Source organism: Equus przewalskii, chromosome 3, assembly GCF_037783145.1.
Source record: "Equus przewalskii isolate Varuska chromosome 3, EquPr2, whole genome shotgun sequence".
NCBI lineage: Eukaryota > Metazoa > Chordata > Mammalia > Perissodactyla > Equidae > Equus > Equus przewalskii.
Window position 1 is genome coordinate 20,813,208 of NC_091833.1, and position 20,261 is coordinate 20,833,468.

The following is a 20,261-nucleotide window of genomic DNA, read 5'->3' on the forward strand; positions in this document are numbered from 1 at the left end:
CTGTTGTTCAGGCCCCTTTTATGACCATGAATGTGGCTCATTGATGCTTCTTGCATGATTCCACTGAGCCTGTGTTCCTCTATCTGTATAGAAGGAGGTTGCCCTCCGAGTGGCGTTCACCAAGGGCCTTTCCAGTAAGCTACTCTGAGGTCAAACCTATAGCTATTGGGAGTGTTCCAGAACCTCTCTACTTCCATTCAGACTCCTGTCCAAAGCAGTCTACTGGGTAGGGCTTCCAACCTTGGTACCCTTGCCTCACCGTAGAACTGCAAAGTATCTTATAGTGGTTGTCATCTGTGAATTACTTCACAGATCCACTATAGGTAGTTACATGACCTTTTGAGATGGACCAGTCTTTCCAGGTTTGGGGCTAGAACCATAGGTCTAGACCAGGGATTCTCCATAGTGGCACCCTTGATACTTTTTAATTGGAATTTTTTATGGAGATGATTATTCTTGGCATTTTGAGCCAGAAAATTCTTGGGTGGTGGTAGGGGGCTTTCCTACGCATTGTAGGATATTTAGCAGCATCCTTGTCCTCTACCCACTAGATTTCAGTGATACCTCTCCCTCAGTTGTGACAACCAAAGTGTCATCAGACATTGCCAACTGTTTCTGGGTGGTGGTGGGAGGCAAAGTCACCTCCCATTGAGAACCATTGCCCTAGACCTCATGCAGAACAGGTATGTAGACCTGGGGCTATGTGGCATTTCCAGTGGGGAAATGTTCTGGAGTATTTGCAGAATCTTCTCTGGCCTATAAGAAACAGGAAAGAAAAGATGTGACCACAAAGAAAGTCACTTGATCCATGGAACCCACGGGACTTTCCACCATTCCTTTATATTTGTTCACCCTCATTATCTTGTATATCAGAGAATTAGTCAGATGTGTTAGCAGTTGTGACATAGAGGGAAGCAGTGATGTAGAGGGAAGCTAGATTTCCTTGTCCAGCCACCTCATGTCCTATTGTAAACACTTTGTCTATGTCGTCTCAAGGGGTCTTGTTAGAATTAAGCCCCTAATAAACTTTGTTTGCATGTTATGCTGACTTAGGTAGCTCCACTAAGCCAACGTTTTTCTGAAATGCTGTTTCCTACGTCTAATTTGGCCATTGACAAAGATTCTGGTAAAGTTGTGATGTTTCAGAAACTGTGTCATCATTCCTCCGTGTTTTCATCACACTTCGTTTCAAAGAATGCCTTTACTCTAACAAGCTCATTTGAATGAGCAGTGACTAACAGAAACAATTGCACCTGTAGACATCTGTCCAGGCACACCACTTCTTTCATGCCTAGGAAGTAGAGTCTCCCTATATTCACTGCAGAGTCTGCTCTTATCTTGTACAAAAAGTGAAGGTAAGTTGGTGGGAACAAAATGTAAAATTCATTAATTCATTCAAAGAAAAGTCATTGAGTAGGACATTGTGCTAGTTACTGTGAGATATTTAGAGACATATAAGACACAACCTCAGAGTTTAAGAGCTCTTTGCTTAGTAGTAGAGTCAAAAGGTGGACAAACAATTATAATACAAGTCAGGGTACTATAACCCAAATGCTATAGGCCTTCCACCATTGGTCACAGGAAAAGAAGGTGGATTCGGTGCACTACAGTCCATTGCCCAGCCACAGATTCTAGAATGCATGTGTAAATGGCCCATGAGAATGCTTCATCTCCTTCTCTGACAGGATTGTATAGGCCAGTGGATCAGGCAAATGTGGCAGACAGAGAATAGCTGCACTTTCCCGAGGCACCTGACAAATGACAGTTTGTCCATTTATCCCACAGGAGAGAAGATGAAGCATGAGTTTGTTAGTAATTGGTTGACCGTAGTTGGTGTCAGTATGGAGGAAGATTTCTGGTGCTGTGACGTTAAGGTTTTGGTCTTAATCCTTGTGCGGTTGTCATGAAGTCATATGTTGCAGAATAAAGAACTCAACAGATTTTGAAGGGCTGAGGCAATGCACCAAATCTAACAAGGTGGAATATAACAAAAGAAAATGGAAGATCTTGTCTTGGATCCAAAAACCCATCTGCACAAACACAGGAGGAGGGGGCCCGGCTTGGCAACAGATGTTGAGAAAGCATTTTTTCCCCAAGATTTTGTGTGCATTAAGAATCATCTGGCATACTTGTTTAAAATGTGGATTCCCAGGTGCCACCCCCAGATTGTCAGATTCAACAAGTTTGAGATGGGGCCCAAGAAACTGCATTTATTAATGCTTCCTGGGTTATTCTGAAAGAGAAGCTCCATGGGCCACACTTTGTGAACCACTATCTTAGAGGTTTAAGTTGATAGCAGGAGGATTCCACAATTGTATTGAGCAAAGTGTAATGAGGAGAACAAAGGAGGTGAGAGCTCTATTGTGTTAGCCAGAGCACATGTGGATAACTTACATTTAATCTTGGGCCATGACCCTTTAAGACGAAAGTCAAACTGTAAACAGGGAGGCAAAGGGACTCAGGGCCAGGTCATAAAAAACAGTTGAAGGAACCGGCAGTGCCTAGCTCAGAAAGACCAGAGAGAAGAGGACAGGACAGGAGAAAGGTGGTCTGCATCAGGGAATTAAACTTGCTGTGTGTGACCTCACAAAGTGATATTAGGACGAGTGGGTGGGGGCTACAGGGGAATCAATTTAGGCTCAAAATAATGACCATCCTTCTCCAAGGGTCAGAGCCATCCAAAGGGCTGGAGGTGTTCCATCATGAATTGGAGAAGTTGTTTAAATGGTTCTTTTAGGAAGTTGAGTAGTGAATGAAAGAGTGGAACATTGAATATGTGGTCAAATCAAGGCAAGTTTTGTTTGTTTTGTTTTTAAAAGGAGAGAATAGAGCATAGGTAGGTTTCCAAATAGAAATGGATTGATTGAAGAAAGACGTGAGGGTGCTGGGTGCAGGTGCACCATGGGGACAGTAGGGAGAGATGAATAAGTGCAGGAATAGGGGATTGGAGGGACCTGGAAGTGTCGGGCTCCAGAGCCCAGGAAAGATTTCCAGTAGAGGCAAGGCAGAATAGGATAAAGGAGGGAATGGTTAAAGATACAAAGGCATTTAATGGTGGAAAAGGAGGGGCCATGCAAGGCACCTTAAGGTAATACAACGGAAAAGTTGATGAAATTCATTCTAATCATGTCTTGAAGAAACAAATGGTTGAAATCTGTTGCCCAGAGGTAGGAAAGAAAGATTGGTGGGGGCTCAAGGAATGTAGAAAAGGTGTGGAGTAGTAGCTTTGAAGAATTTGTTGAGGAGTCAACAGCCATCCATGATCGGCTCTTGCATTGCAGAACTTTGTATAGGGTGCAGTCAACTCGAGTTCTTTACATCTCCAGCAGTGCTGAGCAATCCAGAGGCCAAAGTGAAAACAGTGGGTGGCTGGGGAAACCTGGGCTGGGACTCAGCATGGTAGGCCAAAGAAAGGATAAAGGAACTTAAATTTCAGGCTCACAAAGATTGGTAAATACCAAGCTTTGACCTGTCGAGAGCAAGGTGGGTTTTCTGCTTCAGAGCCTCTAAGCAAGCATCTATCTCCATTAAACTTAGAAATCCCAAACCCTAGAGATACCCAGGAGTACCCAAGATACATGAATTTCATTTCAAGGATGTCACCTTTGTGCTCCCATCTTGGTCATTACAGAGTTGGGGCTTTTCTGACTTTGAGGTTGTATCCATGTGGTGTGCGTTCTGGAAATACTGAGTTTTTATTAAGCCTGGAGATTTCAGGAAGTGTGCAGACCCTATGGTCACTGCAATTTATGTCAAGAAGTATAAGCTATGAGGTTTTCCATACACTTTCTCCCATTTTTCTCATTTACTTCCTAGTGGATTTTCAATATATTTATGGAAAATAATGGCTTTAACATGCATGAGACTTACAAGATTGACACAATCTGAAAATTCACCATACCTGTCTTTGACCTTGAACCCATTTAGTTCAGAAATCTCTTCAGATAATACGCAAATCCATGGGAGAGATCTCGAAACAGGCTTGTCTAAGTAGAAGTCTTAAGCCTTAACCATTTGCTTCCTCATTGTTTTTGCATGATCAGCTTTTAAATATTTCTTAAATGCTGGTAGAAACACGTGTTTTTAAAGTAGATTTCTTGCAGAGTAAAAGTTTTTTATAAGGGAATCTGTTATTGGCTAAAATCATGGGGAGAGTAATTTCATTTTTAAGAACTTTGAAAGACTGAAAAGAACCAGGATTAACGCCTCTATTTTTAAAAAGCAAAAGGGAAGTTCGTAATATCCTAATCTGGAAATTTACCTGAAAAAAAAAATGATGGCCAAATCATCTCTAGAATAATCTGTAGTGAATACAGTGTTGAGAATTTATATCACTTGACAGAACAAGTCCTGTCAAACTGATTCATTTTTTTCTATGAAAGAGTAACAAGATTTTAGTAGACTGAGGCAAAGTGATAAATGTAATCTATATTTTATTCAGCAAGATGCTTGAACCTGCGACATCCTGGTTGATAAATTCAGAAAATTTGGGGATTGGCATTAGATGTCCAGCGGGCACTGGTGCTCCCATCCTGGGGTGTGGATTTAATAGCACATCCCTTCTGAGAGGCCCTGCAACAGGGGAAAAGTTACCTGATCTGCTTTAAGAGGAAGAAATGACAGTAACTTACTCCAAAAGGATCCTTTGAATCCTGAAAAAGAGAGCTGACGTGTTTGTCATTCATGGTTTTGATTATTTAGATATGCTCAGAAGATCGGTTATAAATAAAATAAAATAGATGCTGCCTGCTCAAAGGCATTCATATACCCTGCTTCTACATCCTTCTGAAAATTCCCCAAGAACTTCCCGACAGGATCAGTTCTCAGGCTTCTCTATCACCAAAGAGAGGGAAAAAAAATAAGAGGAAACAATAACTCTGAAAGCAAGTGAGATGTGTGGAAATAAATCTGTCATACTCTGTAATTCCAAAAGGGAAGGACACTTCTGGAAATTCTATTTCAGCCTAGGAAAGAGTCTGCAGCTAGAAATGGTTATGATATTACGTGGATGATTAGTCTTTGGATTTGCATATCTCCCCTGCTGCAGGGAATCCAAGCGCCTTCGTAACTTTGTGTCATTTTAAACTATTACTCCTCACAAGACCCCCCCGAGGAAGTCTGGTGGCTGCTTGTGTTCCTCATATTTCAGTAACTTTATGGCTGAAATTGGGTATCTCAGATACCTGTATACAGAGAAAGTTTGTCCTTGATTATATATCTTTATCCCATTGCCCCATTTCCCATTACTAACAGATTCAACCCAGAGCCCACTAATACCTAAAAAGAATATCTTAGATTTTTTTAGGGCCCTCTAGTTCACAATCATTTGATCTTCACAGTCCAGCCCAAAAGCGCAGACAGGTCACTAGTATCAGGATAATGTTAATCATTTCTACCATGTATTGAACACCTGTCAAGTGCCAGGCATTGTGCTAGATGCTGTATATCTACCTTCTCATTTACTCCTCAAGCAAGCCCTGTGGGGTGTGTACGCTTATCTCCATTTTACAAGGAGAAAACACACTCTGAGGATTAAGTGACTTGCTGGAGGCTGTTCGACTCTTAGTGGCAGAGCTGGCGCCAGAACCCATCTTTGGTGATCTTTCCACTCTCTAAGTTTTAAGAAAAGATCTTCATTCTTTCAGGTAGTTAAGGAATCCTTTCTTATATTTATTCACTTCTCTGTATATTTTTTAATCTGTTTATTGATTTATATATTGTACATCACTGCAAAGTATATCCGTCTCTGACTTGCAGGCCTTCTTCATGCCTTGACTATCAGGCATGTCTGTCTTGAGCTCCATCATCACCTCTCTGATGTCCTGCCCTGAGCAGATTAGGAGAGAGGTTCTATGCACTAGGTACCAGCAAAGGGCTTTCTGTTCTGTGACCATTTGCCTTGAGAGAGAGAAGTGGTAAGTAACTAAATCATATATTTTTAAATACGCTGATGATGAAAAGTGATTGTCAATCCACCTTGTACTATTATTATTGGTCATTTTAGCCAATCCCACAGGCTCAGTAGTTGAGATTGTTTCTTTTAATATGTAATGAGTAATTATTTAAAAAGAAATAAAGAACCAGATCTCAGAAAACCACTCTGTGGAAGTCCTAAACTATGCATTCATTCAGTCAGTCAGTCTTTGTCAGGCATATCCCTAGGCCCAGAACGGTTAGCATCTTGGAATCGTTAATAGCAATTCAGTGTCGTCATCATCATCATCGTCATCATCAACATTATCATTATCCTCCTCTTCACCATGGGCACATCACTGAGTACCAATTAGAACCGTGGGCCTTTCTGGAGATGTGTACAGTGTGTACTCCATATGGTGCCTATCCTTGGGGAAGCAGGTGGGGTAACCCATAACATGAATACAAATCCATTCATAAATGCATGTGCATTTCCACATCGTCACAGGTATTGAGTAGTGAAGCAAATGGATCTTGTTGACATTATTTTGATGCCTGTATAGTAGTAAACGAATCCAGGAAACCTACCCAGAGAGCTGAATATGAGAAGATGGGTGAAGTCAACTTCAACACTGCGCCTGGGACAGGATTCACTTGAAGAGGTGAACCTGAGCTAGACTCAAGGGTGGGAGGAGAACTTCCCACACATCATTTCCTAGGTCCCTCCAAAGTTGAAAGGCACCAAATTAAAAGACCTAGAACCCTTCTATATTGTTTCACATAATTCCCACCACCCTCTATCACCCCTTCCCAGCACTTTAGGCTTTAGTTTGACAAAAATTGATAATAATTCGACAGTGTCGAATCCGTGACAGAGGCATCTCAAACTCACAGCCTGGACTTTGGAAGCCGTGTTCCACCTCATTCTTTTGGACTTTTAATTCAGCCAGGGTTCCATAAATATTCATGTAGATAATAAGAATGACTTTGAGACTCTCAACACCACTTTATTTGGGTTCTAAAGCCACAAAAATCATTTGATTGACCAACAGAGCTATCTACCTAATTGACAACTCAAAACAGTGAGTCCTTGGCCTATAACATTTGGAAGTTTAAAATTAGAACTTGTACAAAATATTTTAATGCTTGTAGAAAAATCCAGATTCCCAGCATGTCTGAAGGGGATTTAGATCTTGACATGCCTGCAGAGACTTATCTATGGCTGGACCTCCACAACCAGACCCTACTGCCAGCTTTGTCCACCGATCTGTGAAAAGATCTCAAGAAGGTAAACTCATAATATCTGAATTCTGTGCTTCCTGGTTGCCAGGGCCATCCTAACAGACATAGTGCTGGAAATGTTTCTCAAGACATAGGAATGTATCTAAACATTGAAGATCAGTAATTTGTTAACATTGAAGGTCCCACATCTGGATTTTACTAGGGTCTCACAACAGATGCTGTATTTCTGATTTTCTATATAACTTTCTGTATAAAGGTAAACATCCGCATCAAAGCACTCATATCCTCCTGGTAGAGTCCCACGTTTACCTGCCTTGGGGTTTATGAATTCATCCCCAAGCAATGATTACTTAATGGTCTCACTCTTGCATGATCTTCCCATGCCTCCTTCCACCTCACCTCACCACCCCACCCAAAACTAAAAGGTGTATGAACACAGGAGATGACAACCTGGGGTGGGAAGTGGGAGCAAAATGGCTAGTGGGAGTCTGTGTTCTGCCCTCTGGCCCAGGCGAACTATTCCCTTTGATTCCCCCCAGTTGTTCCACCCTCTAGCTCACTACCTTGTGGTCTGCTTTTGGTGTTTCCAGGGATATCATATCTCCACTTTTCTGTAAGGATAAACAGACAGTTTGAGGCTCCCATGTCTTTATTAAACATTTCCTCTAAACTGCATGCTTTGGCTCTGTGCCCATGTGCACCAAGAAAGCTTTCCCGGGGCAGCCGAACCCCAGGGCCCTGCCACCTGGTTCCTCATATAAATAGCCCTTTGAACAGGCACGGAGGCACCTGCGCTGACTGCTGCCCCTCCTCCCTGCCTCTGGGGTCTTCCCAGCTCCCTGGGTCTCAGGGCTAGGAGGATGCTGAGAAGCTTCCTCTGTTCCTGACAGAATGAGGAAGAGCAGCGGCAGCAAAGACCAGGAGCCAGTTGCACATCCTCCCTCTGCACTAGGCCAAGAGTGGCTGGGACCTGTGGTCTGACTCTGGGGAAGGGAGGGTGCCCAGGCCTGCAGCAGTGATGGAAACGTAAGCAGGAAACAGGAAGAGGAAAGGCTGCAAATAAATAAATAAATAAGGCATGTTTGACCAAACGCCCAACACCTAAATCTCCAAGCCCAGTGGAGCAGGAAATTGAGTGGCTGGAGGGAGCAGCCTGGCTCTGCCCTCCCCACACCCTTGGCCTGGAAGGTTTTCTAGGCTTTCCAGACTTTCTTTCTTTCTTTCTTTCTTTTTTTTTAAAGAAATCTCCATCCTATAGAGAAAGAGGAAGTGTATTTTTAAAACAGAGTGAAGACTCAATGGCCACAGATCTGAAAAGAGATTAAAAGAGGAAGAAAGGCTTGCTGAAGGAAAAAGAAAAGGGCACCCAGAAGTGACTGTGTGTGTGTGTGTGTGTGTGCGCGCTCAAGATAGTCTAGGAGACAGCCTTCAAGGGAAAAGAAAACAAAGGAAAGTGTGACACGAGAAAGAGAGAGAAATAAGTGGGAGAAGGCGTGAGTGTTGGGGGAGGGGGCCGGGCGCCCGAGGGGGAGAGGCGGAGAGGATGGACGCCGGAATGCAGGCAGAGCCGGCAGTGGGGACGAGGGAGGGAGGGAGGCGCACATGTGTGAGAGAGAGACAATGATGTCAGCATTTCCTTCTGGATTGGTCACGTGGGCCTTGCCAGGTAAACAGACTGGAAATAGACTCCATAAAGGCTGCGCCTGCTGGGGAAGGGCGGGAGGCGCTGCTGCCGCACCCTTTCCTCTCTGCTGCGTCCTGAACAAGCCGGTGTTCATGTTGGCGGCAAGGTGGTCTCCGAGTGGAACTGCACTTTTACAAGCCAAGGCATATGACTCAGGGAGGGAAAGCTATTTGCTTTTATAATTAGATCAAGGAGTTTAGAGACATTTTGATTTCAAAAAAGAATGGAGGTGAAGATGACTGTAAATCTGAGCTCAGATGCTGTGTCTTGGGCGGCGGGATTGCTTATCCTCATTTGTCTCCTTGGAAGGAGGTCAGATGGGTCTAGATTAAGGATGGATTGGAAGGCTGCAGTGTAGAATGAAAGGATCAGATGCTGTGATTATCAACATTAGGGAAAAGAGGATGCTAACAGACTCCAGGAGAATATATTAAAGGAGTTTGCTACAGCTCAGTATGTGACGTGGTGCCCACAGGGAGGAACTGAGACCCCAGGAAAGAGATTAGGTGAAAAAAAGACAAGTTACTATGATTTTCAAGCAAAGTTTTTTCAAAATGATATAAAACAGTCCCCAGCCAAAACATGGCAGTTCAGGGCATTTTAGAATGGCAAAGGCACGTCTTGAAACTCTATCTGAAAAACAGACTGGATGGAACAGGTGATTTTTCCACCTGGAAAGGCCCAAATGGTGTGTTTGGGGAGGTATATGGCTCTTTCCTCAAATTCCTGGAAACAGGGCCTTTGCATCTATGATGGAATGGCTTATTTAGGTCATTCTTTGAATAATTTTGAATTGAAAGGAACTACCTTATTTTGGTCATAATTTTCTATGTCCTTGTGGAAATTTGGCCGAAGCCTGTGGCAGGGAGAGTGACCAACTGTCTCAGTTTTCCAGGGATGAGGGGGTTCCTGGAATGCAGTTTTAAGTCTAGGACAGTCCTGGGCAAACTGGGACCAGTTGGTCACTGTGGTGGGAGGCCTCTTCTAGTCTAGATAGAAATAAGATAATTCATTGCCACCCTGCTCCACCAACAAACAAAACAGAAAAATGCTTTCTCTCTTTTTCTTCTCTTTTCTTCCTCTCTCTCCCCTCATTTCTTTCCCTCAGCCTGCCCTGATCTGTTTATAGCAGGGACACTGCAAGACTAATCTGAGTATATGTGACTCTGGACATGGACTTAGGAGCTGACAGAATACAGCCAAGTTGAGCAGTTCGCTTTAGTTGCACCTGGGAAAAACAGGAGGGGAAATAAATATGTGCATCCTTGCTGTCCGCCCCCCCCCACCCCCCACTTCCCTTATGCCACGGGGGGGAGGGGGAACATGAGTGCCACAGTGTACTTTCAGCCCTTGGGGTGAAAGATAGATATTTGATACCCCTCTCGTTTAACAAAATACGTCACTCTGACAAGACTCCCAGCCCAGAGTTATTTTTGCAGCATTATGTAATTGGATTGCCTGGTCAGGACTACTTCCTTAACAAGGCTTTTAGCAACTCCTCCATGTGGGCCTGGCCAGTCCTGCCCAGTCACACACACTCGCTTCAGCCCATATCAACCCAGCTAAACACAGTGAGGAGACATCAGCCCACAGTGCTGGCCCCCTCATCCCCTTGCTGCAGAACCCCCGAAGGAGTGCTTCAGTGCCTGGTGGCACACTGGCGGCCAGTTTTAGTGGAAGACTCTCATGTCCCAACGTCAGTATCCACAAAGCAGGCATTTTTCTACTGAGAGGCTGAGGGTCTGCTGCCTCACATATCCTCCCCAGTGCTCTGAAGCCAGGGCCTGAAAACCTGAGCCCCTGGGGCAAGCCCAATGTGCCCAGGAGACGCTTCTAAGGCCTGCCATTTGGATGTCACTGCCCTCTCTTCTTCCCAGTTTTCTGGATTTTCTCTTATTTGTTCATGAGTAATTGGTCATCTGATCATCCCTTCCTGTTAGCCTGCTGACTCACAGAAGTTAGGAACTTGTCTGAGCTTCAGACACAGTAAGAAAATTTACAAAGTAAAACAAAAGAGGCCGCTTTGAACTTCCCCTGGTATGGCCTGCACAGGCCAACAAATCCAGGGCTACACTGGACAGTTGTTTCAGGGGGACTTTAGGTTGCTGTCATCCTGGGGGCCTGTGCATGTTGTTGTATTTCATTGTTCTTTCTGTCTTTTGGCCCTTAGACGAAATCCTCCGTGACTTTCAGTGACATGTCTCCCAGCCTGAATCTAGCCCTGAATCCACACCAAAACCAGAGAACCCTTCCCAGAATATTGTTCCTTCCCTCCCCTCAGCTCATCTGCACTGCATATCTCTCCTGTCTTCCCTTGGGGCCCTGGTTCTCCTGACCTTGACAAGAGGCAGACGATGTAATAGAAATAGCTTTAAAGCCAGTTGGAGCTGAGTTCGAAATGAAGCTGAGCTTCATTTCATTGATAGCTGTGTGATCTTAATCTCTGAGTCTGATAGTCCTCATCTGTATACCCTAATACTGGTAATAATACCAGTTTCCCAAGGCCGCTGGGAGAACTGAATGCAATTACATATAAAGTGCCTGCCAGGGAACTAACACACAGTAGGTGCTCGACAAATGTGGAGCTTTCAGGGAGGCATGAAGAGAATAGGGCTGTTGGCTGGGCTCCTGAGAGCTGACCTTCATCCCCTTTACTACACCACCCTTCTCCTGCTCCAGGCTCTTTTAAAGGTGCTGAGCTGAATCTCACCGTCATTTGGGGTGGGGGAGTCAGGAGGGAAAGGGAAGAGTTGTTCTTGGTCCCAGGCTCCCAGAACAGGGTTCCTGGGATACAGAAACCCCCACCCCGGACCCCCATAGCTGTTCCTTTCGGAGAGGCTTCCCAGCCTGAAAGTCTGGCCCCCCATCTGCCCTCTTACAGCCACGGTCTCCCTTCAGACCCCTCCAATGCTGGGCACTAAGTTCAATGTATTAGCTCTGGTTTTGTTTGTGCCAAGTTGCAGGGGCCACCAAGTTTCCAGAGCAAAGGGGCAAAGGACAAGTGTGGTTTCCCCCCAAGTGTCGCCCTTTATGAACTCTGCATCTCTGTTGCAGGGGAGGGTTCACTTCAACTCTGCAGCAGGAACTAGTTGGAACCCACAGGTCAGGGACCCCAAGGGAAAACAGAGGTACAAAGGGCCACAGGCAAAATAATGGGGGGGGGGGGGGACAAGGAAGGAGAGGTTCCCTGGAAGGGGGGGTGGTAGGAAAAGCCAGCACCCAGGGCACCTCTAGCTGAAGCGCACAAACGCCCAGAGCCAGTGACGCTGGCAGTACCTGGAGGGGGGCAGGGAAGGGTGGAGGAGAGCCTGTAGCAGGCACACCACTGTTCCAGTTGGCAGGAAGCCCTTCCCTGAAGACTGTAAGTTTAACCTTTAGCATTCAAGTGTCGGGGCTTAAGTGTCGTTATGAGCAATTCTTCCTGCTGCAGCGTTCCCAGACTGCGGGAAGAGGGGTCGGCACAAATCTGCCCGCTTTCCTCTTTCTTCCCAGACAAAATGAGACCGAGGGAGACGTGCAGAACCAAACACGCAGACACAGGCACTCCTCGAGTCGGCCCCTAGCTAACCCTAAACATCCACTCCCACCTCCTTGGCCAGCCCGCTTTCTGGTCTGCCTCAGTGGCGAGCAGGGCCCCAGGGGGTTCTCCACTCACAGCTTTCCCCGGCCGCCTCGGCAGGAGCGGCTGCCCGGGAACCCCGCCCCGTGTCCTCCCGCAGTTGGGTTCAGGGCCCCCAACTGTCCCCGCTGGTCGACACTACGGCCCCACCTTGGTGCCCTGCAGGATGGAGTTGGAGCATCTGTGTCCCGAAAGAAGTTGGGAAGCCGGGTGAGGGCGGTGGAGAGAGAATCGAACCACAAGCGGCCCAGGGTGGAGAGTGGGAAGTGGGCGGGAGGCAGGCTTTGGGCCTGGGAGCTCAGACACCCGCACGAAGTGTACCCGCCGCCTTGCCCTCTCCTTCCCGGGTGGCTGCTGGGGCCAGGCCCCGGGCCTAGCAGTTTTTCGGGGGGGGGGGGGTGGGGGGGCCCTGCAGCGGCGCCATGGGGTGGTGATCGAATCGCTCCGCCCGGGGCCATTTCCCCGCCCAGCGAGGGGCGGTGGGACTGTGCCTTGCGCGCACCTGTGAGGGGCGCCCGGGTCCCAGGGCAGCAGTTCCGCGCCAGCTTAAGTTCCCCAGTCAGCGTCTCCAAGGGCCTGAGCGCCCCAGCTTCCTCTCGCGAGCCCTGAGCCGGCAGGAGAATAAAGGTTTCCCCAAATAGGGCTGAGTGTGCCAGACATTAGGGACGCGCGCCCTGGCTCAGTGAACTGTGATCAGTGTCTCGGGAAACCGTCGGGGTCCGTGAGGTTATGGATCTTGGGCAGGGAAGAACAGCGCCTGGTCGCTACAACACCGAGCCCTGGGGGCAGGAGAACGGACGCAAAAAGGGTGCGCCCTATGTCTTGGCCAGAGGAAACTGGCGTCGAATGTCCCTGCTGCCCTGCGGAGCCCTGGAATTAAAGAGAGAGGCGGCCGCGCCCACAGGGGGCCACTGCCCTGGCACCGGCTGGGCCCACAGGACATTCGCGGGGAGCCCAGCTAGCCAGAGTCCCAGCCCGTGCGCCCCCGGCCTGGCAGGCACCAGACTCCTCCGGGCTGCGCTCTCTGCCCGCCAGCCTTAACCAAGCGCTGGCCCCAAATTTCGTGCCATCCATGTGGAGGAACATCGAGTTTACCTTTTTCTCTGTTCCTAAGAATGGGAAACAAACGAATTGGAAAATTTTTGCTTTGGAAAAATATCTGTTCGATGTTGTTTGGTGCTTAAATTGTCCTTGGAATTTTTTTTCAGCTTCATTTGTAAGAGAAAAAGAAAGTTGATGCGCACCCCAAACCTTGTTTCTCTTTAAACCGTCCCCTTAGACGTACAGTCAGTTACTGCAGATGTTTTCTGGGGCGAAGAGAGCGAAATGGAATGAGAGGGAGGATGAGGACTGGGGATCTCTCATTTTAAATCCCATTACCGGCTTTGAGGAAAGGCGCAAAAAAATCAGGAAAAGATAGTTCGTCCCCCACTGATTTCCTTCACTTCAAAGATTTCCCTTGTCCCTTAAATCAGAAATATTATGGCGCTAGGTATTTCTCAAGAAAAAAAACGCACGTATCTTCAGAATATGTACATGGTATAGGTCCCTTTTTACATTTCTCAGCAAAAAAAAAAGGGGGGGAGGGAGGGACAAGGCACTCAATTCCCTGGCTATTAAACAAGCCATGCCTGCAAGAAATGCAGGCATCGGGGATTGCTCAGCCGCGCATCCCTCCATTAGCGCACGCCTGCGTGTCTGCGTGTCAACAATGCACGTGCTACCATGGGCACCGGCTCCCCACGCCGGCCCTAGCAAGCTCTGTGCAAATGGGCGCCAGGTCTCAGTTACCCGCTCGCAGTCGTGCTCCCAAGCCCGCCGCCCGTGCCTCTCAAGGATCCCTTTTTTCTGCCTCCGGCTGGCAAGTCGGAAGCCTCGATCGTTCCCCCTCCCCAAGTTATGCCCTTGGAAATCCCTAAAGCGAACGTAGCAGACCAAGGGTCTCTTGCCCTCGAGTTGTTCACTTTGTTGCGTTGAGATGAGGTTAGTTCTCTCTTCTCTTCTTTACCCGCCCCAGGCTTTAGATGTAGTGCAAACTTCTGGTACCAGGTCACCAAAAGGGAAGCCAACGCTTGCCGGTGGGGCGGGCGGTGCGGAACCCAGGAGAGCCACCAGCTCCGAGGCGCCTCCTGCCCCCAGGTTGGATTTCAGATTTCCATTGCAAAGGAGCCAAGGAAAGTGGGAATCTGACTCAAACCCTAGAACTGACTAATTGCCCTGCATTTTCACAATGCGCCATGTATTCGAAATGAAGGGCAGGCTTTATCATTTGGAACTCTTTCAAGGACCCGGGCGCTCCAAGTTTGGGGCTAATTCTTTAAAGGTTTTACTTCTGAGAAATAGGGAAAAAAAGAATGAAAGAATGAAACAAACCCACAATCCATGTACTGGGGATGGCACTCAAGAGTAGGTTGTGGTCTCTTTTGAATCGGGAGTTCAAAAGAAAAAAAAAAAAAAGGCTTGTCCCCTCCCCCTTGCCCCAGGGATGAAACCTCTCTAGATTCGAGCGGCCAATTTGGTTTGATTTCCGTGGTTTGGAGGCTCTGGAGGGGTTAGGGGCACCGGGGCTAGGAAGACAGACCTCAGCTGCCTTCTGGACCAGCTGGTCCTCTCTTGGCCCTGGAAGCAGAAGCTGAAGTCGGGGTGATGCGCCCTCACTCTGGCAGCTGGAGGGAGCGTCTGGGGAGCGCGCCGCCCAGCCTCCCCTGCCTGCCCTTGTATGTGGACCTCCTCACTTGCTTGTCTCCCTGTCTACTCTCAGCACCCCCTACCTGCCTCCTGTCCCCCAGGGATCTAGTTCCCCTTTCTCTCTGTCATTTTGAGCCAGTTCTTTTCCCACCAAAAACTCCTTTTTCTTGGAGTAACTTTAAAAAAGAGCTGTCGTTGTCCTGAAATCCAACCTTGCGGGGATGGATTTGGGAAGCTCTTTCTCAATTGAAGCCCTTTTTGTGGGCACCGTGTACACGCCCCTACGGTCCCTAGGACGTCACCTGAGCCCTGAGACCCATAACCTGGCGCACCCACGCAGCGCCAAAACAAAAGGGGACTTCAGACGCTTTGCTCTTTTCCAGTGAAATGCCTCAGAAACACATCTGAATTTGGTTTTTGGTTATCTTTCAGGCGTGATAAATATTTTGACAAAAGTATTCTCCAGGCTGCCTGAGTTGGGGGAAAGAAAGCTAGTGACCGAACATGTGGGCACAAAGCAAGAAGCTGCACGTAATGGACACCACTGTGTACATCCGCTCATGGCTGTGAGGAGCATGAGCCGAGTCTGAGTGGTTGGCGCCAACATCCAAACTCCCCCATTCTGCAAAGGGCACCCCTGTTTTCCGCAAGCAGGGAGCAATTTTTATCCAGACCCAGCTGCTCATCCTCTGGCGCATTAAGAGCAAACTTTCTGATTTGGTGGTTGAAGCTTGGGGCACAGTGGTTTAACCATAGGACAGAGCTGTGGATGGAGCAATTCTGGATGCTCAGAAGAACCTCACCCCGCACCCCTAGGAGAAAGAGGAACTGTTCGATTTGACTGGGGGTCAGGAGATGGGCTGGGGGGGTGGGAGGAGGGAACGGATGGATGGAGCGCCAAGTGCAGCGCCTGGCTGCCGCTCTCTCCTTTTTGTCCCCCCCACCACATCTTCTGCTATTTCCAGAGGCAGGAGAAAGGTGATCTCGGACTTGACCCCTAAATCACAGCTGCTGGTGGCTGCACCTCGCTCCGGGATGAGCGCAGCCCCTTCCCCGGGGCTCGGGCAGTTTAACCCTTTCATCCCCTCACGCTCAGGGGCCGGCGGCAGCGGCGCCTCTGACCCCGGCACGGCGAGCAGCCCGCCTCCTCGGCGCGGCACCTTGGATCCCACGAGGAGATCACAAAAGGGCGAGACTGCGGGGCGCTGCAAGCCTGAGGCACGGGCCGCCCGGCCCGGAGGAGCGCTGCCGGGGAGCCCGAGGAAGAGCCGGAGTTAGCGGAACGAAGAGGGATGTTTGGATCGTGTTAACTACCCAGACAGATGCACTTCGGCATGTCTGCATTTATGGAATCCATATGTTGTCGTGGCAAATGAAAGGACAGTAACACGTACATACAATAGACTTAGAATAACAATACACATTCAAAACCCTTCCCTTAGATGTAGCTCTGGACTTGGACGGAGAGGCGTTCTTTCAACCTCCCCTGCCTCCACACGGGGTTTTCTTTTTTTCTTCCTCCTCCTTTTTTTGTTTTTGTGTCCCCAGTGCCCCAGCAGAAGAAAACCCAGGGCCCAGAATCTAGGCTCTTTGGGAGTGAGATCTATTAAGATCCCCTTCACCTCCCTTCCCCCTTAAGACTGGCCCATCGCATCTTTAGCCCTTGGTCCAAATAATAGCTGCTCACACTGCAACCCCAGATTCTGAAAATTGCAGGGGAGCAGATTCTTCCGCAAATTCACCATCCACATCTTCATCATTAAACCAACACTTCTATGTTATATATTTGCAAAAAAGTAGCTTCAAACAGATCTGGAAACAAAAACCCCCAGCAAGAGCACAGAGCACACGCATAGCTCTGTACAAGACCTGCATGTATGTACACCTTGTATATTCGTGTGCATATATATATTCACACACACACACAGATGCAGAGATACCTAAAGTCATCCAAATGTATATTTATCTACCCATTTATGCATATATCTTTGTGTTTATATATACATCCATTCATTTGAGCGAGAGGCAGAGAAATATACACATCAATGCAATATTTAGCCTACATTCCACTTTCCCTCTCTACTGTAAATGTCTTAAAAACAGATTAGTCTAAAATTTTCTGCCCTCTTGCCAGCTAAATGAAGGATTTAGATTCTGAATTTCTCAGTTCCTTTTTTCATTTTGTACATAAAATAATCCATATAGATGCTGGATTATCGCCTGAGCATTATTCAATCATAAGAGCTTGGTACCTCTCCTCCTTATAACGAATTCACTCAGTAAAATTAGCATAAGTATTTACCAGATTAAGCTGACATTTTCCTATATTGCAACATGAAATACATTTATATCCAGAATTTCCCCCAAATACCCTATACCACTGGGGAGACTGACCTCCTCGGCGCCGTTTTGTATAAGAAACAAGCTACAAGTTCGCTTCTAGTACTATTTACATTTTTAAAAGAAAATAAATACATAGCCTTTAAGTGAGTTTTCAAGATGTACAAGGAGAAACTTAATTCTGCTACATCTTAAAAAAATAAACTAACAGATTTATGAAGATTCGTGAAGACAGATAAATAGGAAGCAAATACATACTCCTGAGGGTCTGAACAATTTTCCTTACCTGACATATTATGGAAAAATTCAGAATTTACCAGTCTTCCTTCAGTCAGCTACATTTTACACTGACCTGCATTTTGGACTGAAAGGGAAAAAAAAAAAGATTAACTGTTGTCAATGAAAAATTTAAAATAATAATCAGAAACCGGACAAACTGAAGGTAAAAATATACAATGGCTACAATAAAGATAAATATTTATTTAATCAAAGTAGAAGTTGTGTTTGGACTGTAGGAATGTTTCATCCTTCCCTTAAAAAAAAAAAAAAATCAAGAAAGAAAAAAGCCAGAGTCTTTGCAGGCTCCTGGAGAGTTCCCATTGTCCAGGGCTAGCGAGAGCCCAGAATGGCATTAACCTCACAAAAGACACATTGTGCAGGGGACAAAAAAAAGCCCCTTCTTCTACAATAACTTTTAGCTTTTTTATTTTTAGAAAATGACAAAGGTTTTGCAAGCACTGACTGGTGAAACCTGTAGCAAGCCAGGCTGGACTTGGCTTTATTGATCAACTGTCCCGCATGGAAAAGCAGCCAGGAAAAGTTTGAATGGCAATCCAGATTTGGCTCATAGAGAGGAAACCCCCGATTTTTCTAAATGTATTTTCTTTTTTTTTTCTAAATAAAACAGCATTATTCCCAGAGTGAATTCAGAAGGATTAGATGAGGTAACCCTGCAAAATCCTAAACCCGTTTCCTCCCCCCTAGTCTTGACTAAGAAGCTGCATGCTCTTAAGAGCATTGGAAAAATCTCTCAAAATGAAGAATTCCTTTCTAATCAAACAGATTTCTTGATTAATTTCCAAATTCCTTCTAAAATAAATAATCCAGCTAGGCTTGGGCAAAAAATTTTTTTTTTCTAAGCAAAATAAGTTTTAGTGCGAGCTGTCTCTCTACCTGATGTTACAGGGTTCACTAATAATGCTTTCACAAACATAAATGTTGTTTTTACATTTGTTTGCAGATCACTTAAAGTGCAAATTGCATTTTATTTTATTCCAGACATTGTAATTTCAATGGTACTAGTTCATATTTAGAACTTACATAAATACATGCTTGTCATTAAAAAAAATCTATTGCTGTAGCAGTGACGCTAAGGCTAGGATTAGAAAGGGGGGGAGGAAGAAAGAGAGAAAGAGAGAGAGACTGAGACTCTTGTTCTTCCTGCGTTTGTTTGCTTGCTTTTTGGAGGTACCGTCCACCCGCCTAAGTGATGGCTTTGATGTACTGGGAATCGGTACAGTAGCAGGGTCCCTGGCTGCTGTCTTTGATTCCAGGGATCTCCTTTGGGCTCTGGTGGATGTACTGCTCCTAGTCTTTATCTGAAATCCATCCTCTCATTTCAAGCCCTTTGGCTTCGAGACTCTGCTCCAAACTCTTGGAGGTAGCTTTAAGACTTTTTTTTTTTGGGGGGCATTAGGGAAGGGGTATGTAATTTCCCCCCTTTCTCCACTCTAGACCTTTCCTCGCTATTTAAATATATTGGCTTTCTTTCTTACGAATTTAGTCTGAAATTATTTTTCACTGCCTTTATTACATCCCTGCTTTTGATGGCAAAATAGCTTCCTGTGTTTTGAAAACATCTGCTTTCCAGGTTTTACACGAGAAAATTGATTTTACTTTTCTCTTCAGTCCAGAAAGGTAGAAAGTTGGACTTGTTTCCAAGTGCAACTTTTCCTTTTCTTGTCTTTCCTTAAGTTACCCCCTTTCAGTTCTGATTCACGTTCCCCCTTTTATTTCTTCTAATCATCACTCCCCCCTTCCCCTCTCCTTCTAAAGAACCAGAGAAGATTGATCGCTTATTTCAGAAGACAAAATTAACATATTATATATTTTTTTGTCTAGTCTATGGTATGTGTTAAAGTTATCTCCGTATTTTCTATATTTGTCCTCTAATTTGGGGGGAGCTAATTTTCCTCCTTTAAAAAAATCTCAGATTTGCAATTTAAAGTGGCCTGTATGCTAAGTCTCTGCCTTTCACTTAAATCTTTGCTTTAAGCTATCCCACTCTATTCTTGCCCCCCTTACTCCTCTCTTCGTTGAAGATGCTTTCTTCCCATTTAATTTAAGCATCGCTGCTTTTGCCAAAAAAAGAAGAGAAAGAGAAAAAGAAAAAACGAGAAAGAAGGAGAAAGAAAAAAGAGAAAGAAAGAAAAAAAATCTTAAAAAAAAATCTTAGCCAGGTTCCTATTGTTGCTTCTCTGCATTTCACTTCTCGGTGTGTGTGTGTGTGTGTGTGCGTGTGCGTGTGCCGTGTGTGTGTATGTGTTTTTAATACATGCATAAACTTTTGGTGCCTCTCTCCCTCTTCCTGGGCTCTTCTCTCATCCTCTCTTCCTGCTCTCCTGGCCCTGCTCATCACTTTCCCCTGTTTTTTTTTTTTTTTTTCCTCCCTTCCTCCCCTCTGCCTCCCTCCACCTCCCCCTTTTCTTTTTTGCTGAATCTTATTGATCCAGAAGGTGGCTAATTAGCCCTTCCCGTCGTGCCTGGGTAATGAAG

General features: G+C 46.1%; 1 protein-coding gene across 1 annotated transcript in view; it reads left to right on the top strand.

Moving 5' to 3' along the window:
• The window catches only part of ZFHX3 (zinc finger homeobox 3), a 1,295,574-nt gene that overhangs the window by 1,033,652 nt on the left and 241,661 nt on the right, over window positions 1-20,261 (top strand). The window lies entirely within an intron of this gene.